The sequence below is a fragment of the Budorcas taxicolor genome, chromosome 16 (genome assembly GCF_023091745.1).
Source record: "Budorcas taxicolor isolate Tak-1 chromosome 16, Takin1.1, whole genome shotgun sequence".
NCBI lineage: Eukaryota > Metazoa > Chordata > Mammalia > Artiodactyla > Bovidae > Budorcas > Budorcas taxicolor.
Window position 1 is genome coordinate 33,448,033 of NC_068925.1, and position 13,780 is coordinate 33,461,812.

Below are 13,780 nucleotides of genomic sequence, written 5' to 3' on the forward strand. Positions count from 1 at the left end.
TCTGGCAAATCCCATGGATGGAGGAACCTGTTGGGCTACAGTCCGTAGAGTAAGAGTCAGACACAACTTAGCGACCTAAACACCATGTGTCTTACCATACCTGGTATATTTTAAAAGGAATGACCAATTTAAGACTCATGACTACTGAGTACCTCACGTACATCATGAATATCTAGTGAGTTTTGGTGCCTAGATTGCATTTTACCATATTGTAGTATTTGATTTAAAAAAAAAAAAAAAAGTGCTTTACCATGTGGTATTTGGAGTTCCAGTGCATCACACAACGAATAATGGGTATTTGGGACTTCATGTGCGTCTGTGGTCTTCCTATCCATCCTTGCTGTTTAGCACACATGTGTTCTACTGATCTGTATATTGAACATGTCTCACTAAGAACTAACTAATTAACTGTACTTAACTCATCTTCTGAGTTTTGAGTATGTCTCACAAGCTCTTTGCGTCTTCGGCATGTCTGCTTAGCACGTATGCTTGTCTTTCCCTGGTGTTGGCCTGGTCCTCTCCAGCAGGCATGCACATTCTCGGTGACGCAGTTCCACACGCTTTGAAAGGCTGTGGAAGTGGAGTCTCTCCCCACCTGGTGCTGGCTTTGTCCTGCCAGAAGGGCCTTGTTTCCTCACAGCCTCTCACCCTGAGCTGCTGTGCTGAGACTGAAACGAGCAAGTAGGCCCCTTGATGGCTGAGGCCTGACTTTTTACAGGGTCACCTGGCCCCATAGCTGGCGCAGGGTCACAGAGGACCATGCAGAATAGTCACTGACCCACACAAATGTCTGCCTCGAGGGCCGCTGGGGACTCGGGGGGAAGCACTCACTGAGCCGAGGTGCACACCCGTGCTGGGAGCCGCCATGGGAGATCCCCCCCATGACAGGGTCATGTGGAAGATAACTGTTAAGCGAGGCTTCAGAACTCAAGGGGCTCCCTAGGCTTTCTCGAGCATCTACCCCAAAACCAGAATCTGTCTGTTTTACTGTTTCATGACTTTCCCCAACTCCTCTGACATTAACGGGGGCTATCCCTGACCACCTTTCTCTGGAGAAAATCAACTTAGGGCTATAGCTAATAAGTCTCCTGGACAGGAGAGAAATATTTCAAATCAAACCCCCTCTGTTAACATTCTAACTTGCTCGGCAGGTATATCCGGACTCTTACAGCTACGCATGTGATTATTTACAGCTTCCCAACTGTGAGCGGCACAGAAAGCCTAAAATGTAGAGCCTTTGAAAGAGTTAAAAGTTATTAGAGTAGTGCTAGTGCTGATGTAGGATTTCATTATTGGGCCAATGCTTGTTGCTAAGTTCCCATATCTCTTATCCACTGTGCACCTGGGAATGCATTAGTTAACACAGTGAGAATGCAAGAAAAACAAGTGTAGCCTTGAATTTAACCATATCAGACTTTTGAGCTAATTGGTTCGTTCTTGTAACTCACTGCACCTTTGCTCTGTGAAAAACGTTAACTCTGTTTGACATTTTCTGAGGCTGACATAGATTAGAAATATAAAGAAAAAACACTTTGAGGGAAAAAAGTTTTCTGGTTGACCAGCCTTTATCAAAAGAGGGTCATGAAATGTTCACAGGCCTCCAAGGCCAGAAGATACTGTACACAACATCTTTTGTGGAAAAGGTATGCAGAAAAAATCATGGTTTCGATAAGGGCAAAACTGCTGGAATGTCGGGCTGACTCTGTATGACCTTGCATCTTTCATTTCCCTCTATGTACAAAAAAGTATATAAGTACCATTTAAAAATTAAGCTATGGATCTCACTCATCAAAGCAGCTTGATCTCGTGTCAATCATTTTCCTCCTCTTACTCTCTCTTTCAGGCTAGTTCCCACCTGGAGTACAGAGATCCGCCGTGTCTACTTATTTGCCTGGGTTTCTAAGACCTGAACGGGAAGGCGTGGCCTTCACTCCCTCGGGAGAGCGGGAGGGCACCTGTGGCCTCACGTAGGCGGTGCAAGTCTCTTGTCTTGAGACTTTATTGATTTTCTGTACAAACCAAGGAGCATCGGCCTCTTTTCTTCTCTCCTCTATTTTCTTATCTACAACATTCTTAACTCTCTCTCTTTCTCTAAATCAATCACAATCGCCCACGCCGTTTCTCCTTCAGGTTTCCCTGGATCCTGCAGGGGCTGGACCCTGGCAGAGAGACAGGAGCTGAATCACACAGGTGATGCCTGCTCCCTTACGAGGAGGGGACCACCTGGGAAGTCCTTGGACCCTGTTTTGAAACCTTTAATCTGTCTGGCTACTTCTGTTAGTTTGTTCTTTCATGTTTAAAAATTGTATTTTACTCAAGTTTATTCTCCCAACTTAATTTTTTTTCATTTTATTTTATTATTTTTTATTTTTGGTGGTGCTGGATCTTCATTGCTCCATATGGGCTTCCTCTAGTTGCAGCAAGAGAGGGCTACTTTTCGTTGTGATGGGTGGACTTCTCATTGCGGTAGTTTCTCTTGATGTGGAGCACAGGCTCTAGACGTGTCAGTTTCAGTAGTTGAAACACGTGGGTTCAGTAGTTGCGGCCCACAGGTTTAGTTGCTTTGTGGCATGTGGGATCTTCCCAGACCGGGGATTGAACCCCTGTCCCCTGCATTAGCAGGCGAATTCTTATCCACTGTACCACCAGAGAAGTCTTCTCCCCACTTTATTAATCAAAGACATTTATAATCAAAGACTTTCAAGTAGCACAAGGTAACCAGTATATCACACTCACTTGATGCAATCTGAATCACACACAAAGCAAAATACAATGCAATGCAATGCAATTATACTGAAAATTAATACATGGCACCATCATTACTACTTTGAAATCCTTGGATACTCTAATTTCAGGAGATTTCAGTTCAGTTCAGTTGCTCAGTCGTATCTGACTCTTTGTGACCCCATGGACTACAGCATTCCAGGCTTACCTGTCCATCACCAACTCTTAGAGCTTGCTCAAACTCATGTCCATCGAGTTGGTGATGCCATCCAACCACCTCATCCTCTGTCGTCCCCTTCTCCTCCTGCCTTCAATCTTTCCCAGCATCAGGGTCTTTTCGAATGAGTCAGTTTTTTGCATCAGGTGGCCAAAATATTGGATCTTCAGCTTCAGCATAAGTCCTTCCAATGAATATTCAGGACTGATTTCCTTTAGGATGGATTGGTTGGATCTCCTTGCAGTCCAAGGGACTCTGAAGAGTCTTCAGAAGATTTACTCCAGGTTAAATAGCACTTACAGCACTGGCTGACATTCCCTGACATTTACTACATGCCAGGCTCTGTTCCAACAGTTCTGCAATTAACCTCAGTGATTCTCACTGTTGCCTGTTGAGTGAGATGTGCTGTCAGTTCTGTGTTACAGGAGGACAGAAATGGCAACATATGTGGGTTAAACAGCAGCTGGAAACAAAGGAAAAGCAGACGCTCGCCTTATTTCTTTCTCCTGAGAAAGCAACTGTACCCGAAGGTGAGAACTGGATCTTCCATTTGCTGCTGAGAGTGGTATTGTCTATCCCAGTGTGGCAGAATAAAATGATCTGCAGAGATAGATAATTTTACAGAAGAACTTCGTGACTGCAGGATCACTATATACTCTGGGGAAATAGAGGCTGGACCATGATCTGTGAATCCTCTCATCTCTTAGGTCCTTTATCAACTATATATAAAGATCTAAATTTTTTCCAATTGTAATAAAATATTTTAAAACAGCAGCCCTTAATTTTTGTCTACTTCTTCCTTTCCAGCCCCTACCTCTGCTTCCTGAGCCTTAATATTTCCAGATATATGTGTGTCGAATGCAGCAAGCAGTGTGATACAAAAAATCAAGAGAAGAATTCAGTTACAGTGATCCTGAATGGATGGTTCCCATATGCAGCTGGCAGAGGCTCATGTAAATCCTCTTGGGAGCAACACAACTTCAGCATGGGCCTGAGGGAATGTCTATAGCTAAAGTTCCAGGGAACATGAACTCACCTTAAAATAGAATTATGAAGCACACAAAGAAGCAAGGCACTCTATGCATGAGCATGAAAAAAGAAGTTAGCAGCAATAAGCACATAAAGATTTAGACACTGGATTTATTAGACAGGGAATTTAAAAAGTATGTTTAAAGAAAATTAAGCTTGAAAGTATAAGCAGGGAGCAAAAGATTATTTAATGACTAAGAGGATTTGGAAAAGATTTAAATGGAAATCCAGGCTACGAACATATAACTGAAATAAACTCAGTGGTTAGATAGAGTAACAGACTGACAAAGCTAAGGATAGAGACAGAAAAACTGGGAAGTAGATACACCTATTGGAGAAGGAAATGGCAGCCCACTCCAGTGTTCTTGCCTCGAGAATCCCAGGAATGGGGGAGCCTGATGGGCTGCCGTCTATGGGGTCACACAGAGTCGGACACGACTGAAGCGACTTAGCAGCAGCAGCAGCAGCAGCAGACACACGTATACTAGCACTACATATGCCGCTCAGGATGCAGAACAGAAACACTGTGAAGTGGGAATATATAAAAGAGAAGTTAGGAGATACGGAGCCTGGGGACGGTGTAATAAAAGTCCAGTTGGAATTCTAGAAAGCAATATTAGAATAGACGAGAAGAAATATTCAAAAGGATTATGGCCGAGAATTTTCCAAAGCTGTTGAAAGCATTGCTTTTCAGATGCAGGAAGCCAGAAGACTCTCAACAGAGTAAATAAAAAGTCATCTATACCTAGACAAGTTATAGTGAAACAGCAGACTACTAGAGGAAGAAATAGATAATATGAACAAACCAATTACTGGTAATAAAATTGATTGAAAAAAAAATTCCCCCTAAATAAAAAAGACTAGAACCAAATATTTACTACCATTTAGAGAAACATTAACACCCATTCCTTCTAGCTATTACAAAAAAAAAAAAAAAACCTGTAGAGAAAAGAATGTTTCTGAACTCATTCTATGAGGCCAGCATCACCCTGATACCAAAAATAGACAAAGATATCACAGAGAAAGAAAATTACAGGCCAATATCACTGATGAACATAGAGGCAAAAATTATCAAGAAAATATTAGCAAATCAAATTCAACAGTACATGAAAAGGATCATATACCATGATCAAGTGGGATTTATCCCAGGGCTGCAAAGATGGTTCGGTATCTGCAAATCAATTAGTGTGATACATCACATTAATAAATTTAAGAACAAAAATTATATGATTACCACAATATAAGCAGAAAAACCTTGTGATAAAATTTAACATCCATTCATTATAAAAACTTTCCACGAAGTGGGTAGAGAGAGAACATATCAAACAAAGTATAATAAAGGGCATAAAAGACCCTGATGCTGGGAAAGGTTGAAGGCAGAAGGAGAAAGGGGCAACAGATGATGAGATAATTGGATAGCATCATCGACTCAATGGACACAAGTTTGAGCAAACTCTGGGAGATGGTGAAGGACAGGGAAGCCTGGCATACTACATTTGATGGGATCACAAAGAATCGGACATGACTGAGGGGACTGAACAAAAAAATCATATTTAACGGTGAAAAGCTGAAAGCATTTTGTCTAAGATCAGGAAAAACACAAGAATGCCCAGTCAGACTAGAAAGGCTTTGTTAATCATCCGGGGTATTCCACAGTGAGACCTGAAGGGTCACACTTAATAGGATGGCTGAATCACCCCAAAAGCATGGGCTATTGTGCACCTGCCATAAACGCTTACAAACAAGCCTTGAAAATATCAAACTGATATGCAAACTATTTAATTGGCAGCCAGAAAAAAAAAAAAAGCCCTCAACATCCTTTAAAATACAGACCCTCAGGAGTATAACATTGAAATATACAGCATTCAATCAAAAAATATTGTTTGCCATAAGCAGGAAAATGTGACCCATAACCAGAAGAAAAACCAGTCAATAAAAACAGACAGAATTTAAAAAACAAACCAACCATAAACGAAAGATATGATAGAATTAGCAAATAAGGACTTTAATATAATTAAATAAATATGTTCAAGGATTTTTAAGGAAAACATGAACAGAATGAGGAGAGGTGGAATATCTCCAGAGATTTAAAAATATAATATACTAAATGAACTTCTTGGGATTTATACCAGATTAAGCATGGCAGAAGAAAATATCAATCAACATCAACAAATAGTAATAGAACTATTCGCATAAAAGCACACAGAGAAAAAGACCAGGAAAATGATCAGAGCATCTGACCCAGTGACAATACCAAACCATTAACATATGTATAACTGGAGTTTCAGAAGGAGAGAAGAAAGGATGGGGAGTCAAAGGGAATGACTGCAGGAAAAAGTAGTTGAAGACATAATGGCTAAAATTTTTCAAGATTTTGAAAACTAAAGAAAACCACTGTATCACAAGAAACATTAAAGGAATTCTTCCTGTGAAAGGAAAATGATGCCAGATGAAAATTTGGGTCTACACAGATAACCCTGGAAATGGTAAATATGTGGATACGTTTTAAAACATTTTTTGTCATTTAATGTCTCTCTGAGCTGCCCAGATGGTGAAGAATTCCCCTGCAATGCAGGAGACCTGGGTTTGATCCGTGGGTTAGGAAAATCCACTAGAAGAGAATGGCTACCCACTCCAGTATTCTTGCCTGGAAAATTCCATGAACAGGAGCCTGATGGGCTATAGTCCATGGGGTTACGAAGACCCCGTGTCATTTAACAGTTTCTTTAAAAGGTAACCATTTTAAAGCAAAAGCAAAGTACTGCGTGGTTTAAAACAGACACAAATCTAAAAGGCATAAAAACTAACAGAGAGAATGGGAGAGAAGTAATCGAAGTATCCTCTTTTAAGTTTCTAACAATATATGTGAATTGGTATGTTATTTGAATGTAGATATAATTAATGATGTGAGTTGTAAACCATGAGCAATCACTAGAAGCAAAACAAACTCAAAGACATATGAGTCTAAAACTACCCTAGAAAAATAATCTTAAAAAAATCCAAAGACAGATTGCTAATAAAGCAGACAAAGTAGATTAATAATAAAATATTCTATATAAATATTCTATCATGCTAAGTCGCTTTAGTCGTGTCCAACTCTGTGCAACCTCATAGACGGAAGCCCACCAGGCTCCCCCGTCACTGGGATTTTCCAGGCAAGAACACTGGAGTGGGTTGTCATTTCCTTCTCCAACGCGTGAAAGTGAAAAATGAAAGTCGCTCAGTCGTGTTCAACTCTTAGTGACCCCGTGGACTGCAGCCATCCAGGCTCCTCTGTTCATGGGGTTATGCAGGCAAGAGCCTATATAAATATATAAATATTCTATATAAACTCTAAAATATTCTATATAAATCCTCAAAAAAGTCAGGAAAAAGGAATAAATAAACCAACCAAACAAACAAAAATACCACAGGACAAGTGGTTAAAAAATAGCTAAGTGGTAGATTTAGACGAAATTATATTAATATTTGCATTCCCTGTGCATGTCTAAAAACTCCAGTCTAAGAAATTGTCACATTGAGATAAAAATGTAAGATTTGATTATATGCTGTATGTAAAAAAGAAAAAAAAAAACACTTTAAACGTAATGACAGATTGAAAAATAAAAGGATGGAAAAGATAGAAACCACTCATCATAAGAAAGTGTGGTTATATTAATACCAAAGTAGACTTCAGAACAAGGATTATAACAGGGATAAAGAGAGAGATTTTTGTCATCTATGTGTACAGCAAGGAGATCAAACCAGTCAATCCTAAAGGAAATCAACCCTGAGTATTCACTGGAAGGACTGATGCTGAAGCTGAAACTCCAGTATTTTGGTCATCTGATGCGAACAGACAGCTCATTGGAAAAGTCCCTTATGCTGGGAAAGATGGAGGGTAGAAGAAGAGCGCATCAGATGAGATAGCAGGACAGCATTACTGATGCAACGGACATGAACTTGGGCAAACTCCGGGAGAGGTGAGGGATAGGGAGGCCTGGCGCACGTGCTGCAGTCCATGAGGTTGCAAAAAGTCGAACGTGACTGGCAACTAAACAACAACAGTACTGTATAATAGTACAAGAGTGAACCCTAATGTAATGGACTTTAGTTAATAATAATGTATTGATCAGTTTGTCAGTTCACAAATGTGCCGCACTAATATAAGATATTAATAGTAGGGAACAGTGAGCATGTGAGAGGAAGAGTATATGGGAACTCTTTGTTCTGATCAGTTTTTCAGTAAATTCGAATCTGTTTAAAAAATAAAATCTACCATTTTTTTTTAAAAATGGAAAAAAGTGAACTGTATTTTTTACATATGGTGAAAAAGAAGTCAGAAAATATAATTAGGAAATAAAAGATATCACACTGGCAGGGAAAAATACAAGAAACCTAGGGATATAGCAAACAAAATATTTAATACAAGAAACCCCTTTATGGAGAAAATTATGAAACTTTATCGAGAGACACTAAAGATCAGTATCCATGGAGTGATAGATCATGTTCTTAGGTAAAGACTCAATATCATAAAGATATTGAGTCTTTACAAATTGATAAATAAATTCAATGCATTCCAATAGGATTTGTACATGGGTATGTAACTTGAGAAGTTGATTCCAAATTACACACGGAAGAGTAAAGGGCCAAGAATAACCAATAACTTCCAGAAGAATATGGGAACACTTGCTTTACCACATATTGAGGCTTATTATAGAGCGTTAGTAATTAAGACAGTGTATCATTAGTGCAGCTAGTAAATAAACCAATGGAACTAGAGAGCCCAGAAACCTGATTAATGGAGATGGAACTTGTAGCTCTGTGGGTAAAGGATAGCCTATTCAGCATATTGTGTTAGGGCAAATAGTTATCTTTACAGAAAAAAAAAAAAAGATAACTCACACACAGCCAAATCAGTTCTGGTTGGATTAAAGTCTTAAAAAAGGAAACATTAAAATATTTATAAGAAAATGTACGAGAATATCTTTCCAATTTAGGTAGAGAGATGGATTTGTTAGGATTCAAAAAATATTTACCACAGAGAATATTATTGTGTAGTCAATAATATACTTTAAAACAAACTTGTTTTACCCTGAAGATAGTGAAAAGACAGATCTCAAACTGGTAGAAAATATTTGTAGCACATAGAATTGTCAAAGACTAGTAATTAGAATATGTAAATATTTTCTACAAATCAGTAAGAAAAAGATAAATAACCTGAGGTAAAGAATCCGCCTGCCAATGCAGGAGACACAGGTTCGATCCCTGGGCTGGGAATATCCCACATGCTGTGGAGCAGCTGAAGCCACACACCACAACTACTGAGCCTGTGCTCGAGAGCCCAGGAGCTGCAGCTGCTGAGCCCAGACATCGTGAAGCCTGTGCTCTGCAACAAGAAAGCCACCGCAAGGAGGAGGTTGTGTGCTCCAACTAGAGAGTGGCCTTTGCTTGCTGCAACTAGGACAAAGCTCGAGCAGCAACGAAGACCCAGCACAGCCAAAATAAATATTTTTTAAAAATAGGCTAAAGATAGGACAGAACTGTCACAGGAAAAAAAAAAGTCCCAGAGACATAGATTCTTATCTTATTAATAGTCAGGAAAATGCAAATTAAAAGCATAGCTAGATGCCACTTTATGCCTACCAGACTGGCAAACATTGACGAGTTAGTCAACATGAAATCTTGGCAAGGGTGTGGAGTAAGTGGAATGAATGAAAGTCTTCTGCTTGTGGGAGTGCAGAGTGTTATGGCCACCTTGAAAAACAATTTTGGTGCCCAGTGTTGACAAGATGATACAAGGACTTTCAGATGATTTGTTAAATAATATATCTAGCAGGGGTTTCCATGTTTCCCTCATGCTCATAGGAAAAAGGTGCCATGATCCTCTTCCTATCTGTAAGAGAAGTTTTTTTTTTCAAGTATCTGTAACTTTTAGGAATACTGGGATCTCACTTACAACATTATAATTGTCAGTGAATTAAGTAAGACAAGCAACCAAATATAGGTTTCTTTGGAGGTTATTTTCACATAGTGGTTATTGTCACAGGATGTGGCAACAGTTTCTAGTCGTAGAAGTCTATCTGGACTCTGCTGCTTTGAGCTGCAAGACACATTCTGTTGAAGGTTCTCAACCAATCAAGCAGATCCTTTGAATGACTTTTGTGATGTTGAGTGCTGTCTTCCTAGGGATTGTGTGGGAGCTGAGCACAGCTCTTACCTTTGAATAATGAAAAAAATACTTCCAAGCCCAGGCTCTGAAATTTCATTATATGATATTACAAGACAATAACTAGCCTGTGGAGCTCTGTTTGACTAGTAGATGAAGAGAGGGCCGAATAAGATTTTATTTAATGAAAGTGCAGTAAGAAGAGTATATTTTTTTCGCCTAAAAATTAATAAAGTTGAATGTGCACATTCCCTCCAACTCTGCAGTTCCTCTCCCAGATAAGTGGAAACCCTCCCCCATGTTCCCTCCAGCCTCAAAGTTCCACCCCTAGAGGGACCTTTCTATCCGAGCAGAAGATATGTCCTAAACAACATTCACAAGAGCATTAGGGCTGTTTCGGTAAACAGCCCAAATGTCCATTAAAAGTAGAATATATGTAAAACTGTGTTATAGGTACACAGCAGTGAAAGTGAACTGTAACTGCACACATAAATATGCACGAATTCAAGAAATATATAAAATTTTTTAAAATCACAGGAGAACATATACAAAGTGATTCCATTTATAAAAAGTCTTGAAATAGGTAATACCAAACAATACACTGTCTAGGGATGCATAAGTGGGTATGAAAAACTGTTAAAAACAGGAATGTTTAACACACAGTTCAGGATAGTCGTCATCCCCTCAGTGGAGGGACCAGGAAGTGACTGTGGAGGGAGATGCAGCTTCCTGCTCATGTTCTATTTTTTTAAGCTGGGTGGTGGGTACAGGGAGGTGTTCATTTCATTATTTTTCAGGCTGAAATATATATGTACGTAAACCAAAATATTATTTACGAGTGAATGGGACTTGAAGGTGCATGAACTTTTGCTGTAGAGAGAAATCAGGAAAAGTTGCCCTGCTAGGGATGAGGGAGTGAAGGAAGACTTTATCTTGGATTGTTGGTTTCAGTTGAGAAAGTGTAGAACATGTTTTATGCTGATAGGAATGATCCAGTGGAGAAAAGGAAACTAATGTTTCAAAGGGGACAAGGAATAAAGTTGGGACAAAATAATAGCAAATGAAGCAACTGACAAACAACTAATCTCAAAAACATACAAGCAACTTATGCAGCTCAATTCCAGAAAAATAAACGACCCAATCAAAAAATGGGCCAAAGAACTAAACAGACATTTCTCCAAAGAAGACATACGGATGGCTAACAAACACATGAAAAGATGCTCAACATCACTCATTATCAGAGAAATGCAAATCAAAACCACAATGAGGTACCACTTCACACCAGTCAGAATGGCTGCGATCCAAAAATCTGCAAGCAATAAATGCTGGAGAGGGTGTGGAGAAAAGGGAACCCTCCTACACTGTTGGTGGAAATGCAAACTAGTACAGCCACTATGGAAAACAGTGTGGAGATTCCTTAAAAAATTGCAAATAGAACTACCTTATGACTCAGCAATCCCACTGCTGGGCATACACACCGAGGAAACCAGAATTGAAAGAGACACATGTACCCCAATGTTCATCGCAGCACTGTTTATAATAGCCAGGACATGGAAACAACCTAGATGTCCATCAGCAGATGAATGGATAAGAAAGCTGTGGTACATATACACAATGGAGTATTACTCAGCCATTAAAAAGAATGCATTTGAATCAGTTCTGATGAGATGGATGAAACTGGAGCCGATTATACAGAGTGAAGTAAGCCAGAAAGAAAAACACCAATACAGTATACTAACACATATATATGGAATTTAGAAAGATGGCAATGACGACCCTGTATGCAAGACAGGAAAAAAGACACAGCTGTGTATAACGGACTTTTGGACTCAGAGGGAGAGGGAGAGGGTGGGATGATTTGGGAGAATGCCATTCTATCATGTATACTATCATGTAAGAATTGAATCGCCAGTCTATGTCTGACGCAGGATACAGCATGCTTGGGGCTGGTGCATGGGGCTGATCCAGAGAGATGTTATGGGGAGGGAGGTGGGAGGGGGGTTCATGTTTGGGAACACATGTAAGAATTAAAGATTAAAAAAAAAAAAAAAGTTGGGACAAGGCCTTGAGAGATGAGAGGGTGGGACCTAGTGATAAAGGAGGATTGGCTTTTGGAAACAGTAAGGACGTTTTCCCATTGTAACATGGAGAGTGACTCTGGCTTCAAGCTGTGTTGAGTATGTAGGTCAAAAAATTGAAAGTTGTGAGATAATATGAAATAATATGTGTTGGTCCCTGGCCCCGATTCTAAGAACAGAGCTCCTAGAACCCTTGTAAACTCCTGAGTGATAAGAGTACCAGGAGCAGCTTTTGTTTTGTTGAGGCCACTCTGGGTGGGCACCTTATGGCTCCTGGTCTCCAGAAAGACCAAGCCGTGACTGCTTGCACACTTAGTTGCTCAGTTGGGTCTGACTCTTGGTGACCCTTGTGGATTGTAGCCCGTCAGGCTCCTCTGTCCATAGGATTTCCCAGGCAAGGATGCTGGAGTGGGTGGCCATTTCCTTCTCCAGGGGATCTTCCTGACCCAGGGATCAAACCCGTCTCCTGTGTGTCCTGCATTGGCAGGTAGATTCTTTACCACTGAGCCACCTGGGAAGCCCCAAACCATGATTAGAAGGTTGGAATCTTTTCCCGTCATCCCTACCTGAGAGGTAAGAGGGGCTGAAAATGGAGTTAATACTTACTCATCCCTAAGTGAAGAAGCCTCCATAAAATCCCAATGGTATCGGGTCTGGAGATCTTCCAGGTGGCCAAACACATCCACATACCAAGAGGGTGACGCACCCCGGCTCCAGAGGGGCAGAAGCTCCCCCGTGCCCTGGATACTCTCAGACCTCACCTTGTATTTCCCTTTATCTGGTTGTTCATTTGTACTTTCTAAATCATATCCTTTAATAAACTGGTAAACGAAAGTGTTGCTCTGTGTGTCACTGTAGCAAATCAAACTCAAGGAGGGTGTTGTGGGAACCTCTAATTTGTAGCCAAGTCAGACAGATGTTGTGGGTAACCTGGGGCCCTACTACTAGTGACTGGCATCTGAAGTGGGGGGCAGTTCAGTGGCACTGAGCCCTTAACCTGTGGGATTGATGCCATCTCCAGGCAGACAGTGTCAGAACTGAGTTGTAGACCCACCAGCCTGTGTCGTGGAGAACTGCTTGGTTTGGAGAAAACCCCCACACATTCGGTAACAGAAGTGTCACCAGTAGGGTGTTCTGTGTGACAGGAAAGGAGAAACACAGGGGAAGAAGAACCTCCCCCAATACCGAGGTCAACTGCCCGATATTTTTTTGAATGATCTATAGGATCATAAATTTTATTGCTGTGTTCAAATTTTAAAATAATAAATATTCATAATGTATTTACATAATTTTAAAGGTCATGTTTTTGTTTTTTCTCAAACCTTTTAAAGCATATACATACAACCTGGGTTATAATATTTACAATACATTTTAAAATAATACATGTTGTTTTATCTTACAGGTCACTGGTTTTAATATTTTATATTAACTTAATATTTATCAAACAATGGGAAATTAAATAAAACATTTAATATTGGACATTACTTAAGAAGCATGTTCAGCTCAAGCTTTAATGTATTTTAGGTCATTATTCTCCAGTATTTAACAATTTTTCTCTGCTGTTGACCTATTAGTTTTACTCCT